The following is a 13,394-nucleotide window of genomic DNA, read 5'->3' on the forward strand; positions in this document are numbered from 1 at the left end:
AGTAACATACAAATTAATTAATTCATTTATCATAAAAAAAAAAAAAACCTGGCATGTCACCACTTTCAGAAATGACCAGTTTTGTTTGCAATTTTGTTGTCTGTGTGTCTTTTGATAAGTTAAATCAAAAACAGCTCAAACATGATGGGGATAATAATTGGATAGATATGTGATAGATATCTGATAGCTGATTTGATTTTTGTGTAGTTTGGTGACAAGCCAATTTAAGTAATGTCCAAAAAAAAAAAAAAACACTTCTTTTATGTATCTCAACAGCCAACAAGCTGAGGTGGATAATCTGAAACATAGATTGATCTGCAATATATTTCTGATTAATTGGTATGATCAGTATGAATTCAAAAAGAAGTCACACAGATGTCATATAATAAAGTCAAGAATACCATTACTGAGAAATGCTTATTACCTCCGCCAAGGAGGTTATGTTTTCGGTCACGTTTGTTTGTTTGTTTGTCTGTCTGTCAGCAGGATAACTCAAAAAGTTTTGAACGGATTTTGATGAAATTTGTGGAGTGGTTGGAAATGACAAGAGGAACAAGTGATTAAATTTTAGTGGTGATCTGGATCACGATCCGGATCCCAATGCTAACGCGTTAGCATGTCTATGACATTTTCAATGTTAAAAGTTAGCATTAAGCAGTTGCAGCTGTCATCACATTCGGGTGCATTTGTTTTCAAATTGTAATATTTCTTACATTTATTTTTGTTTATATATTAATAATCTAATGATTATTATATACAATTTTAGAGAAAGAGACAAAAACAAATAGATCACTGTGCCAAGGAGGGAATCTCTTTAGGGTCGGTGATCCTATGGCCTTGTTTAGAGAAGTGTTAAAAAATTCATATATTTGCAGTTTAGTTGAATAATAAATTGAATTTTAATTTTTTTTTAATTTTTTGTCTATAAGCACATGCAATATCAATATCAGTGCTCAGATGACAGTAGCTTCTGGGAAAGGTGCAAGTTGCAATAAACTGTGATGCCAAGCGCTAAGGATACATGCTATCCAGTCACAGCAGATGAAACTTTTTTTTACTACTGAGCAAACATCATTGTTAGACTTTTTTAGGTTCAATGATTCCACGGAGTGTAGATGTTATGGTGTCAGTGACCCCATGGCCTTGGCGGAGGTTTGCACTCTCTGAGTGCTAGTTTAATTGTACATTTATATCATGGTGTGCAGGGCGTGCATGGTATACGTAACGCCCCTGATGCCTTTCATTTTGACTGCCCTCACAGTCACATCACCAGAGATTAGATATAAATCAGATGTTGTACTAAATAAGCAAGTGTCTCAAATCTGATTTGTGCAGTCAACATAATCATATTCAGGTCAAATTAGCAGCTAATGCGAATGCAACATTAGTGTTGGTTTGATTGACAGTCATTTCTACCGCCAGAGTCATCAGCCGTCAGACTTCCTTCCCCCTGTTATAATTTTGTTATTGCCAAAATGCTAAAAAAGGAAATGTGCTCACTGAGAAAATTGTCACTTCTATGAGATTCTGTTAACTTAAAAAAATGTTGAGACTTTTTTTCTTCAATGAATTTATTGTCTGAGATTAAAGAAACCTCTTGTCACTGGAGATCAGTACTCATCTAAGATACTTTTTTGTGTCATATAAAATCAGAATAACACCAACAGATACACATGTTTCTATCATAACTATGTAAAACATTCAGTCTGGACTAGACTAGTTGAGTGATAGACATCACTGAGAGAGAGAGAATGCTCTTTTATTTCACATTTAAGCACACTGAAATATCAAAAATGACCTTATTATTCTCTCACTTGCAGAGAATTCCCTCTGTGATAACTCTGTGTTCTGTCAAGTTCTGAGATGACTGTCAAAAAAAAAAAAAAAAATCTCTTTTATAAATTCCCGTGTGAGAACTTAATCATTTCCTTACTCCCGTGGCTCTGTTCTGGCACTGTCTCCCAGCTATTATTCATTCTGATGTCACAGTCTCTCTCAGTCTGGTATATTTTGACTTAGGTACCAGACCTGACAGTTGGTAGAGCCAATCCTACTTTTCTGTATCTGTTTCTACATTTTTTTTTTCTCACGATCTCATGGAATAATCAAGTTTGCCTCAGTTGAATGTTTCATCCTCTGTCCAGTAAATAAATAGTTAATACAACCCCTGGCAAAAATTATGGAATCACCGGCCTCGGAGGATGTTCATTCAGTCGTTTAATTTTGTAGAAAAACAGCAGATCACAGACATGACACAAAACTAAAGTCATTTCAAATGGCATCTTTCTGGCTTTAAGAAACACTATAAGAAATCAAGAAAAAAATATTGTGGCAGTCAGTAACGGTTACTTTTTTAGACCAAGCAGAGGAAAAAAAATATGGAATCACTCAATTCTGAGGAAAAAATTATGGAATCACCCTGTAAATTTTCATCCCCAAAACTAACACCTGCATCATATCAGATCTGCTCGTTAGTCTGCATCTAAAAAGGAGTGATCACACCTTGGAGAGCTGTTGCACCAAGTGGACTGACATGAATCATGGCTCCAACACGAGAGATGTCAATTGAAACAAAGGAGAGGATTATCAAACTCTTAAAAGAGGGTAAATCATCACGCAATGTTGGAAAAGATGTTGGTTGTTCACAGTCAGCTGTGTCTAAACTCTGGACCAAATACAAACAACATGGGAAGGTTGTTAAAGGCAAACATACTGGTAGACCAAGGAAGACATCAAAGCGTCAAGACAGAAAACTTAAAGCAATATGTCTCAAAAATCAAAAATGCACAACAAAACTAATGAGGAATGAATGGGAGGAAACTGGAGTCAACGTCTGTGACCGAACTGTAAGAAACCGCCTAAAGGAAATGGGATTTACATACAGAAAAGCTAAACGAAAGGCATCATTAACACCTAAACAGAAAAAAACAAGGTTACAATGGGCTAAGGAAAAGCAATTGTGGACTGTGGATGACTGGATGAAAGTCATATTCAGTGATGAATCTCGAATCTGCATTGGGCAAGGTGATGATGCTGGAACTTTGTTTGGTGCCTTTCCAATGAGATTTATAAAGATGACTGCCTGAAGAGAACATGTACATTTCCACAGTCATTGATGATATGGGGCTGCATGTCAGGTAAAAGCACTGGGGAGATGGCTGTCATTACATCATCAATAAATGCACAAGTTTATGTTGATATTTTGGACAATTGAAAGGATGTTTGGGGATGATGAAATCATTTTTCAAGATGATAATGCATCTTGCCATAGAGCAAAAACTGCAAAAACATTCCTTGCAAAAAGACACATAGGGTCAATGTCATGGCATAGGGTCAATGTCAATGAGCAGATCTGATTTGATGCAGGTGTTAATTTGGGGGATGAAAATTTACAGGGTGATTCCATAATTTCTTCCTCAGAATTGAGTGATTCCATATTTTTTTGCTCTGCTTGGTCTAAATAAGTAACCGTTACTGACTGCCACAATCTTTTTTTTCTTGATTTCTTATAGTGTTTCTTAAAGTCAGAAAGTTGCCATTTGAAATGACTTTAGTTTTGTGTCATGTCTGTGATCTGCTTTTTTTCTACAAAATTAAACAACTGAATGAACATCCTCTGAGGCCGGTGATTCCATAATTTTTGCCAGGGGTTGTATTTAACAAGAGCAATCCGAGATTTCTGACATCCGTCAATCTGAATCCGGATCACCTCCAAAATTCTGTGTTGTCTAACATGCCCTAATATCTATCTGTGGTGTAAAATCGATTTGCTTTTATCTCTGTACAGTCACTGTCTGTGAATTGATGCAGAAAAACATGCTACTGAGCCAGTTCCAGTGGAAGTTATGTGTGCGCCTCCATCACAGTCACAGATGAGTGAGCATGCTCAGAATAAGAAGCAGATCCTTCCCTTCAACACAGTATGTTTTCTTTCTTTACTTTTTTCAGTCGTTCTGGTATGAGTTAATCCTTATTTCATCTGTCCATAGAATGTTGTTCCTGAAGTGAATTAGCATTTTATTTATTTCTTTACATTACTGCAGTCAATTGATTAAAGTCTGTTTATCTATCTATCTAATAGATGGATAGAATCAATCCATTGAAATACTACAATTAACTTGAATTTTGTTTTGAGGTAAAAAAAAAAAAAAAGTACAGTTATACTGTTTGAATAAAGAAAACTGTCTAAACTGTCATTGTATAAACCAGATACTCACACCCACTGGACAAAAACAAATGTCGCAATGCTTTTGTATGGTTTTCCATGTAACATATACCGGATTTTGTATGATGGATTTTCGCTCACATCGGACAAAATGTCCTGTCCAACCACAATGCATTTGGATTAAAAAACCCTCGCATGTACTGAACAGAGCAGTCTGGATGTGCCCTGTACCAAAGGTATGAAATGAAGTTCAGCACTGATACTCGTTGATTTGAGGAAAGTGGGTATCGTAATTCCATGATTTAAAACCCATCCGTTTATTTTTTTTCAAACCATGTTCAGACCCAGGACCCGTGGCCTGACATGCACCTACCTGCTAAATCAGACACTGCAAAAGGCTGTGATTTCTCACTTTTACATTTTCACTCCTTCCTCTCCTGTCATATTTTAAAACATTTGGCAATGCACACGCCGATTACATTTCAATCATGGATCAAATACATTTGGCAGAAATGGCCGCAAATACGACAAACTTCACAACACAAAGTAGGAAAATGACACTCAAATGACCTGCAATTCATGGAAGAAATTGTACTCCCTAGCTTGGATTTGGAGGTACAGTGGATCATTGTAGAAAAAAGACCTCATTGAGGGACAAATCCAGAAAAATTGCATAAAGACATGATGGAGAACTTTAAAACTGTTACACACATTGACGTCGTTGCATGGCCACGGAGTTACAGAGCTGCAGATGATTTAACCCTTTGGGGCCGATGCCGTCGTATACGACGGCTAAGACCAAGTTTTACTAAATTATAAATAACTTTTTAATGATATGAGATAGAAACTTACTTTTTTTTTTTTTTGCTGAAAAGTTAACTCCGCAGACTTTCGAGCCAGCCATCGGCCATCTTTGTACTCCTCATAGAAGCTGTGCGATGACGTGCGCAATGTGAGTGTCCAATCGGAATTGGTTCACCGTCACATGGTTTTCCAAAATCCAATCGTAGGTCAGATTTACCTCACGTGAAAAGCCAAAGATTGTTTTCAGGAGTGATATCTTACTAGTTGGCCCGTTTCTAAATGAGGATAAAACAGAGGTCATTTTATTTGGAAATATTGACCCCTTCTTGGACTTGGGCCCTCTTAAACAGCACGTGAAACAGTCTGTCACCAACCTCGGTGTCATTATTGACAAAGATTTTAAATTTGACAAGCAGGTAAACGCCGTTGTCAAATCTGGATTTTATCATTTGCGTCTTTTATCTAAAGTTAAACCTTTTTATCTTGTAATGCCTTCGAACAAGTCATGCACACTTTTGTCTCCTCTCGTTTAGACTACTGTAATGCACTTTTTATCGGCATTAGCCAAAATGCACTTTCTCGCTTACAGTTGGTCCAAAATTCTGCTGCGCGTCTTTTAACTGGTAGCAGAAAGCGAGAGCACATCACTCCAGTTTTGGCATCTCTGCACTGGCTTCCAGTTCGTTTTAGAGTTGACTTTAAGATTTTATTGTTTGTTTTTAAAGCTTTGAATGGACTTGCCCCGACATACATTTCGGACCTCATCCAAATTTATCAGCCTCCCTGTGCTTTGCGGTCCGAGGGCCAGCTCCAGCTTGTGGTGCCTGTGATGAGACTTAAAACTAGGGGAGACAGGGCTTTTTCTGTGGTGGGCCCTCAGCTGTGGAATGATTTGCCCCTTAACATTCGAACAGCCCCCACTGTAGAGTGTTTTAAGTCTCGTCTAAAGACCCAATTTTATGCTTTGGCTTTTAACACCGCGTGAGTGTGTGGTCCTCTGTGTGTGTGTTTTTTGTGTGTGTGTGTGTTTGTACAGCACTTTGGAAACTATGTTTGTGAAATGTGCTGTATAAATAAAGTGTATGGTATGGTATGATAGTGTGTAACTATCAGGATTGCTCCACTAGTTTGCATGTGAATGTTACTTGATAACTCTGTTGCTTTCTCTGCGTAAAGCACTGTTTACTGTTGGGGAAAGTGTAATGCACAGACCCACACCAGGGGGCGTAAATGAACGGTCAATAGATATGCCAATAAATACAATTTATTGCTGCAAATGTGCACAACAGGTCAAATACTGCCTCTAGTCAGTCAATCACAGTTACAAAAAGGTGACGTGTGGGCAGGCCCGAGGGTAGGAGACGCCTATCCAGAGAAGAGCCGGGACCCACAAGGTTCCACCGTCAATGGAGACCTGCAGTACATCGAAGCCGCCAAGTCCTGAGTCCCCAGGTGGCCTCTGCTTCCAGCTGTCAGATCCAGTACTGCTGGCAGGGAAAACAAACAGTTTAAAGGTGGGTGTGTGTACACCCAGCAAACAGTCAGCCAAAAAGCACAGTTCCTGAGGGAACAAATCCACCACTCCCAGAAAACAGGAACACTGAGAACGTGCAGCACCAAGTACTTAGTACTGCTGTACTTAGCGATAAGGAAAGTGAGGAGTTGGAACGCCAACTCCTTCCAACTTCCACAAACCCAGTTCCAAGCTGCGAGTTTACCAAAGGTTACGACTGCAAAAATCAGTAGCAATTAATGTGCGTACGGCACAAAACAGCTGAGTTAGTTTACCTGCGTGGTAAGCTGATAACTCGGCAGAGTTCTGATGTCTCTCCCAGGCTTTTATGGATGATGGTGAATGATGATGATTACTGACAGCTGTCAGCTCCTGGCTCCTGGTGACTCTTGTGGCGACTGCACCCTCTGGTGCCTGAAACCCGACAACAGGCAGGGCGCCCTCTGGCGTTGGCCAGCAGTACCTCCTCTTCAGGCGGCCCACACAACAGTTTAACATATCAATGGACAACAAAACATACACCATTTTGTATATATTGTTCAAAATGTGCATTTGTGTTTAATGTTTGAACCTTTTTGTTGTACAGTCTTTCAGACAAGACCTCAAATTACATTAATAAAGTGTCAAAACTAAAATAAATGTGTGTGGAAAATTATTTTTCACTTTATTTTTTCCTTGCCTATTTTTGATTGTAAACCTTTATTACACTTATAAAACACAACAAAAACATATATATTCTGAAAGCACAGGTTGTCCTGAAAAAAAAGAGACATAAAATTTGATTGTGGGATGCAGGGAGAGCTGTTAACAGCAATAATAAAACATTTATGCCAGGCGAGTGAACTGTCCAAAAAATGTCCTCAGACCCCAGAGGGTTAAAGGTACACTCTGCAGATGACTTAGAAAAGACAATGACTCAACCAAATGTCATCTTTTTAATGGACATCATGTCCGCCACTTATTTAAGGCAGGCTCATTTTTTCAGAGGAATTTTTGACCTCATCATTAAATGAGGCTGGTCCCGATTCAGGATTCCCCGTAGATCGTTCGGCGCCTCCTGACTGTAACTAATCCATTTTTGTCCGATTTTGTCCATTCTATACATATAACGGATTTCGATTATAACGGACAAAATTTGCTGGTTCACCTGAATTCATTATATGTAAGTTTTACTGTATTCCACAAACCTGAGTCATCTTTCTTTAACAACTCGGCTTCTAGTCATTTTTAAAATGCATCTTTTTTTTTGCTGAGCAGTAATATTCATAATCTTAAAACTTATCAGCGGACAACCATCAAGTACAAACTAACTTCTGCTGCAAACTGCTTGCGTGTATATTTTAGTGGCATTTCACCCAACTTAATGTCACATTAAGCAGGCTTAAGGCTGAAAAAGAAAACGAATGCCATAGTGTCTTGGAGAGACAAAGTGAACGGTCCCTTTCACACTCCTATGGTGGATAACATTATTGGAAAAACAATGACCTTGAGCTAAATGACTCAGCTCATAAGAGCTTCTTTTTTCTTTTAACCAGCTCACCACAAGCACCTGTGTGTAGTACTACTACTAGTATACTACTAGTCTAGTATACATGCCTAACTAAAACTAGGCTCTCGTTTATAACAGTACAGAGCTGTAACTGGTTAAAGTGCATCATGATTAGACTGACAAAGTCTCTCAAGTAGTGCTTGGCATTGCCCAAATTGAACTGCCAACCTAAATAGCTGACAAGCTCATAAAACAGAATAACTTCTGCTTCAAAGCAAATGCAGCTTGTCCGTTAAAAGTAACATTTCACCCAAATAAAAGCAGCATTTACACTAAATGGCCTGTAGGCTGAGTAATGTAAATTTCAAAATTGTATAATAAGACACAAAATGAACAGCTCTTTTTCCACACATTTAATAGAATAACATGACTCTGAACTGTGTGTAAAGGTGTTATGGCTCAAGTCAGCCAGTTCATACTCTACTTCTCTTTTAACCAGTTGCTCGGGCAGACTAGCAGAGCTGATCTATTCTTCTGTATAATAATGTGTCCTGCCAAAGAAAAAAGTGTCTGACAGGGAACTGTTGTGGCCAAGAAATTTTGTGCAACATGAGCGGGCTTACTATGGGCACCTGTATGTGCAGAGCACCACTGTAGTGGACATGAGTCAACACTGGCACTGGGCTCTGCCCTATACCTGTCCACTGTTTTGTCAATGGACAGTGCCTCCTCAACAGAGTCTCATTCTGACCCCATTAGTAGGAGATCATCTTCTTCTTTGGTTGCTCAGGTTCCACATCCTCACTGCAGGGTGGCGATGCAGGTTCTTTGGCTTTCAGCATCTGATATGTCCCGGTCACACGGCACTCTGAAATAGCTGCATGAAGGATAAAAAGTCAAAACATCACAAATTGTCAAGAAAAGGTGGACAAAAGATCCAGCACCTTTCCCATCACCGAAAAGCCTGCAAATCAAGAGTCAAGAATCAAGAGAGAACAAAACAAACAAAACCAAAACTAACAAGAAAAATGAAGTGATTGTCAACCTTGATACTTTAACCCTCTGGGGTCGATGCTGTCGTATGCGAGGGCCGAGTACAACTTTTACTAAATTATAAATAACTTTTTAATGATATGAGATAGAAACTTCAATTTATTACAATTTATTAATTTATATAGCGCCAACTCACGACAAAGTCGCCCCAAGGCGCTTCACACAATTCATAACAACACAAAGTAATTTAAAATCAAAATTAAAATCAAGAAAAGCACAATAAAAAAGATAAAACACAGTAGAATAAAAAGAAATTACAAAGCAAACATAAAAACAAATTAGATTAATGATAAGACAGTATAAAAAGTGGGTCTTCAGTCTTGATTTAAAAGTCTCCACCGTGTCAGACTGCCTAATAACTACAGGTAGAACGTTCCAAAGAGTCAGACCACGGTACAAGAAGGCTCTATACCCCACAGACTTCTTGTTCACCCTCGGAACACCCTGCGAACGCAAGGGCCGTGCAGGTACGTAGGGCTTAACCAAGTCCGCCAGGTAGGAAGGTGCCAGTCCATGAACAATTTTATGAACCAACAATAAGACTTTAAAATTCAATCTGGCAGAAACTGGTAGCCAATGAAGGGATGCCAGAATGGGTGTAATGTGGTCAAACCTTCTACTTTGTGTCAAAAGTCTGGCAGCAGCATTCTGTACTAATTGAAGTCCCCAAATGCTAGACTGCGGCAGGTCAGAAAATAAAGCATTACAATAATCCAGTCTGGAAGAAATAAACGCATGTATCAAAGTCTCAGCATCAGCCATAGACAGGATGGGACGAATGCTCGCCACATTTCGCAGATGGAAGAAGACAGTCCTCGTAATGTCTCTAATGTGGGGCCAAAAGACAACGTAGGATCGAAAAGTACTCCAAGATTCCTCACTTTGTCCGTATGATGCACAACACACAAACCCAAATTAAGTGCCAGATGGTCAAATTGATGCTGATGTCTGGCTGGACCAAGAACCATCATTTCAGTCTTATCAGAATTCAAGAGTAGGAAATTACTAGACAACCAACTTCTCACAGATATAAGGCAATCTTCTAAGGCTTTTATATGGGCAAGATTACCAGCAGTTACCGGCATGTACAATTGAGTATCATCAGTATAACAATGAAAGGCAATCCCGTAATGCCGCAGAATATGCCCAAGGGGCGCTATATAAAGTGAGAAAAGCAAGGGGCCTAACACAGACCCGTGTGGAACCCAAATTTCATTTCACCAAGGTCAGAAGTAGTGTTATTATACACAACACAATAAGAACGACTGGACAAGTATGATGTCAGCCAAGCAAGAACACTTCCAGTAATCCCAAAGTAATTTTCCAGCCTATCAAACAAAACACAATGATCCACAGTATCAAACGCAGCACTAAGATCCAAAAGCACTAAAACCATCGTGGTGTCCGAATCCATTGCACACAGAAAATCATTCACCACTCTGATAAGTGCTGTCTCTGTGGAGTGATGTTTTCTAAAAGCAGACTGAAGTGGTTCAAAAAGATCATTCTCAGTAAGATGGTCCACAAGCTGCCGTGAGACCACTTTTTCCAGAATTTTAGAACAGAATGACAGATTTGATATCAGCCTGTAATTACTCAATACACCAGGGTCAAGACCAGATTTCTTAAGCAATGGTTTAATCACTGCAGATTTAAAACACCCAGGAACAGAACCAGAGCTTAATGAAAGATGAACAATTTCCAACACAGTCGGCCCAAGAATGGGCCACAGGTCCTTAAACAACTTAAACTTTTTTTTGCTGAAAAGTAAACTCCGCGGACTTTCGAGCCAGCCGTCCATCATGTTTTACTCCTCATAGAAGCTGTGTGATCACGTGTGCGATGTGAGTGTCCAATTGGAATTGGTTCACGTGACATGGTTTTGCAATATCCAATCGTAGGGCAGAGCAGTCTCACATGGTAGGCCAAAGATTGTTAGCAGCAGCGATGTGTTACTCTTTGGCATGTGAATGCTGTTTGAATAGCCCTCTGGCTGCTGGCTCCATGGGAAAAGCGCAGCGTTGTGCATATGAATTTGGGTGAGGGATGTTAATAGGGCCACAAACAGTGCAGGAACACATTCCAAGAGGGAGCCAAACTCCATGGAAGTAAAATTTTGTGTTGTAACAGACAGAAATTGTTTTGAGATGTGGCATTAAGACAAATAAAACGCATAGACAATTTGGATATAATGTTCAAAGTGTGCATTTGTGTTTATTGTTAGAACCTTTATTTTGTACATTCTTTTGTACAAGATCCCAAACTACCTTTATAAAGTGTCAAAATAGTTGTTTATTATAGTTTGCTGTGTGTTTTGAATAAATGTGTGTGAAAATTATTTTCCGCTTTATTTTTTCCTTTATTATTTCTGATTGTAAACCTTTATTACACTTATAAAACACAACAAAAGCATATATATTATGAAACAACAGGTTATCCTGAAAAAAGAGACATAAAACCTAATTACGGGATGCAGGGAGAGCTGTTAACAGCAATAATAAAACATTTATGCCAGGCGAGTGAAATGCCCTCGGACCCCAGAGGGTTAATCAAGCTTACTGATGGCTATGACAATTTTTTTTTTACTTCACGTCTGCAGCTAAATAGAATACATGTGTCTAGAACTGTTGCTTGATTTACTATAAATTACATTTCATATAGCCATTGTGATCATAATAACAACATATTAACAGCAATAATATCAAGAACCCATGTGCTGATGTTGCACACGGACACCACCACCATACTACGGAATCAGCTTGGGCCCTAGATGACAACCACCCAGACAGGCAACAAGTCAAATCAAGTCAGGTCTGGGAACATGTGCTGATGCTGCACTTTGCTGCACCCACAACACCATTGACCATCTTGGGTCCTGGATGGTGAACACCCAGGCAGACAATCGGTCCATTCCCACATCTCTAAAACAGCCATATCTGCTGCAGCCATGTGACAGACAACTGGCTCGCCAAAGTAACTGTCTGTAATAATCATACGTAATAATTATCATAATAATGGGGCATGTGGTGGCTTATTTGAGCTGTTGGTTCATAATGAGATGGCCCTAGGTTTGAATCTGACCTGATCCTTTCTGTTTGGAGTTTGCATGTTCTCCTTGTATTTGCATGGATTCCCTCTGGGGCATCCTCCCAAACTATGTTTATAAAGTGTCAAAATAGTTGTTTATTATAGTTTGCTGTGTGTTTTGCATAAATGTGTGTGAAAATTATTTCTGCTTTATTTTTCTTTTCTTATTTCTGATTGTAAACATTTATTACACTTATAAAACACCACTATATATATATATATATATATATATATATAGATAGATAGATAGATAGATATTCTGAAAGTACAGGTTGTCCTGAAAAAAGAGACATACCACTTGATTGTGGGATGCAGGGTGAGCTTTTAACAGCAATAATAAATCATTTATGCCAGGTGAGTGAACTGCCCAAAAAATGGCCTCAGACCCCAGAGGGTTAAATAAAATCAACATGAAACATTCACGATGACATGGCCAAAAGCAGGTATAAAACCGAGTGAACACAGCCTTGTTCTCATGTCTGCTGTACTTGCAGGAGCGGGAATTGGTTGTTTGGACAACAGTGAGAGATTTTGTTTGTCTCCACAACAACGTAGGCCAGCTACAAACGACTGGAATGTGCATATATAGTTAAAGTAGTTGATAAAACATTCTTAACGATATTGTTTCTGTAGGACAATGTTGCTTTTCGTCCCAAACATGGACAAGTTATCAGCGATACAAGGATGTTTCGTTCAGCTCGTCGAAGCTTTAGTTATTCATCCATTCAGATATCATCAACCTTTGTTCAATACATCAGACTTGGGAGATTAGGCGACGTTGGACGAAAGTCAAACAAAACACTAGCGTTATGGAAACAAAGCAAATGATAAGAAACCGTTTTAGAAAGAATGCCAAACAAAATACAGATGAATAGAGGTTGCCGTTGGTATTTTTCAACAGTTTGAAAAAATTCTGACAAAGTGCCAGCTGCAGGAATGAAACTGGATGAAGGTTAAACGATGCCTCCGAAAGTCAACATAAGTCCAGATTTCTTGTTTCCTTTTGGCTTTGTTGTCCTTCATTAGTCCTGTATGACTGGGGCTTAAGCCTCTTCCACACATCCTTCCTCTCTGCTTTGGGCAGGGATCTTGGACTGTGTATCCCCCGGTGTACTTTAGTCCAGAATGGGACAATAGTAAATGGACTGCATTTATATAGCACTTGTCCATCTGAATCAAAAGCATGAAGCACTTTACCATTATATTTCGCATTCACCCAGTCACACAAAAACACACACACCAATGTCAGGGTGCTGCCATGTAAGGCACTCACTACACACCAG

The sequence above is a fragment of the Thalassophryne amazonica genome, chromosome 10 (assembly GCF_902500255.1).
Source record: "Thalassophryne amazonica chromosome 10, fThaAma1.1, whole genome shotgun sequence".
In the NCBI taxonomy this organism is placed as follows: Eukaryota; Metazoa; Chordata; class Actinopteri; order Batrachoidiformes; family Batrachoididae; genus Thalassophryne; species Thalassophryne amazonica.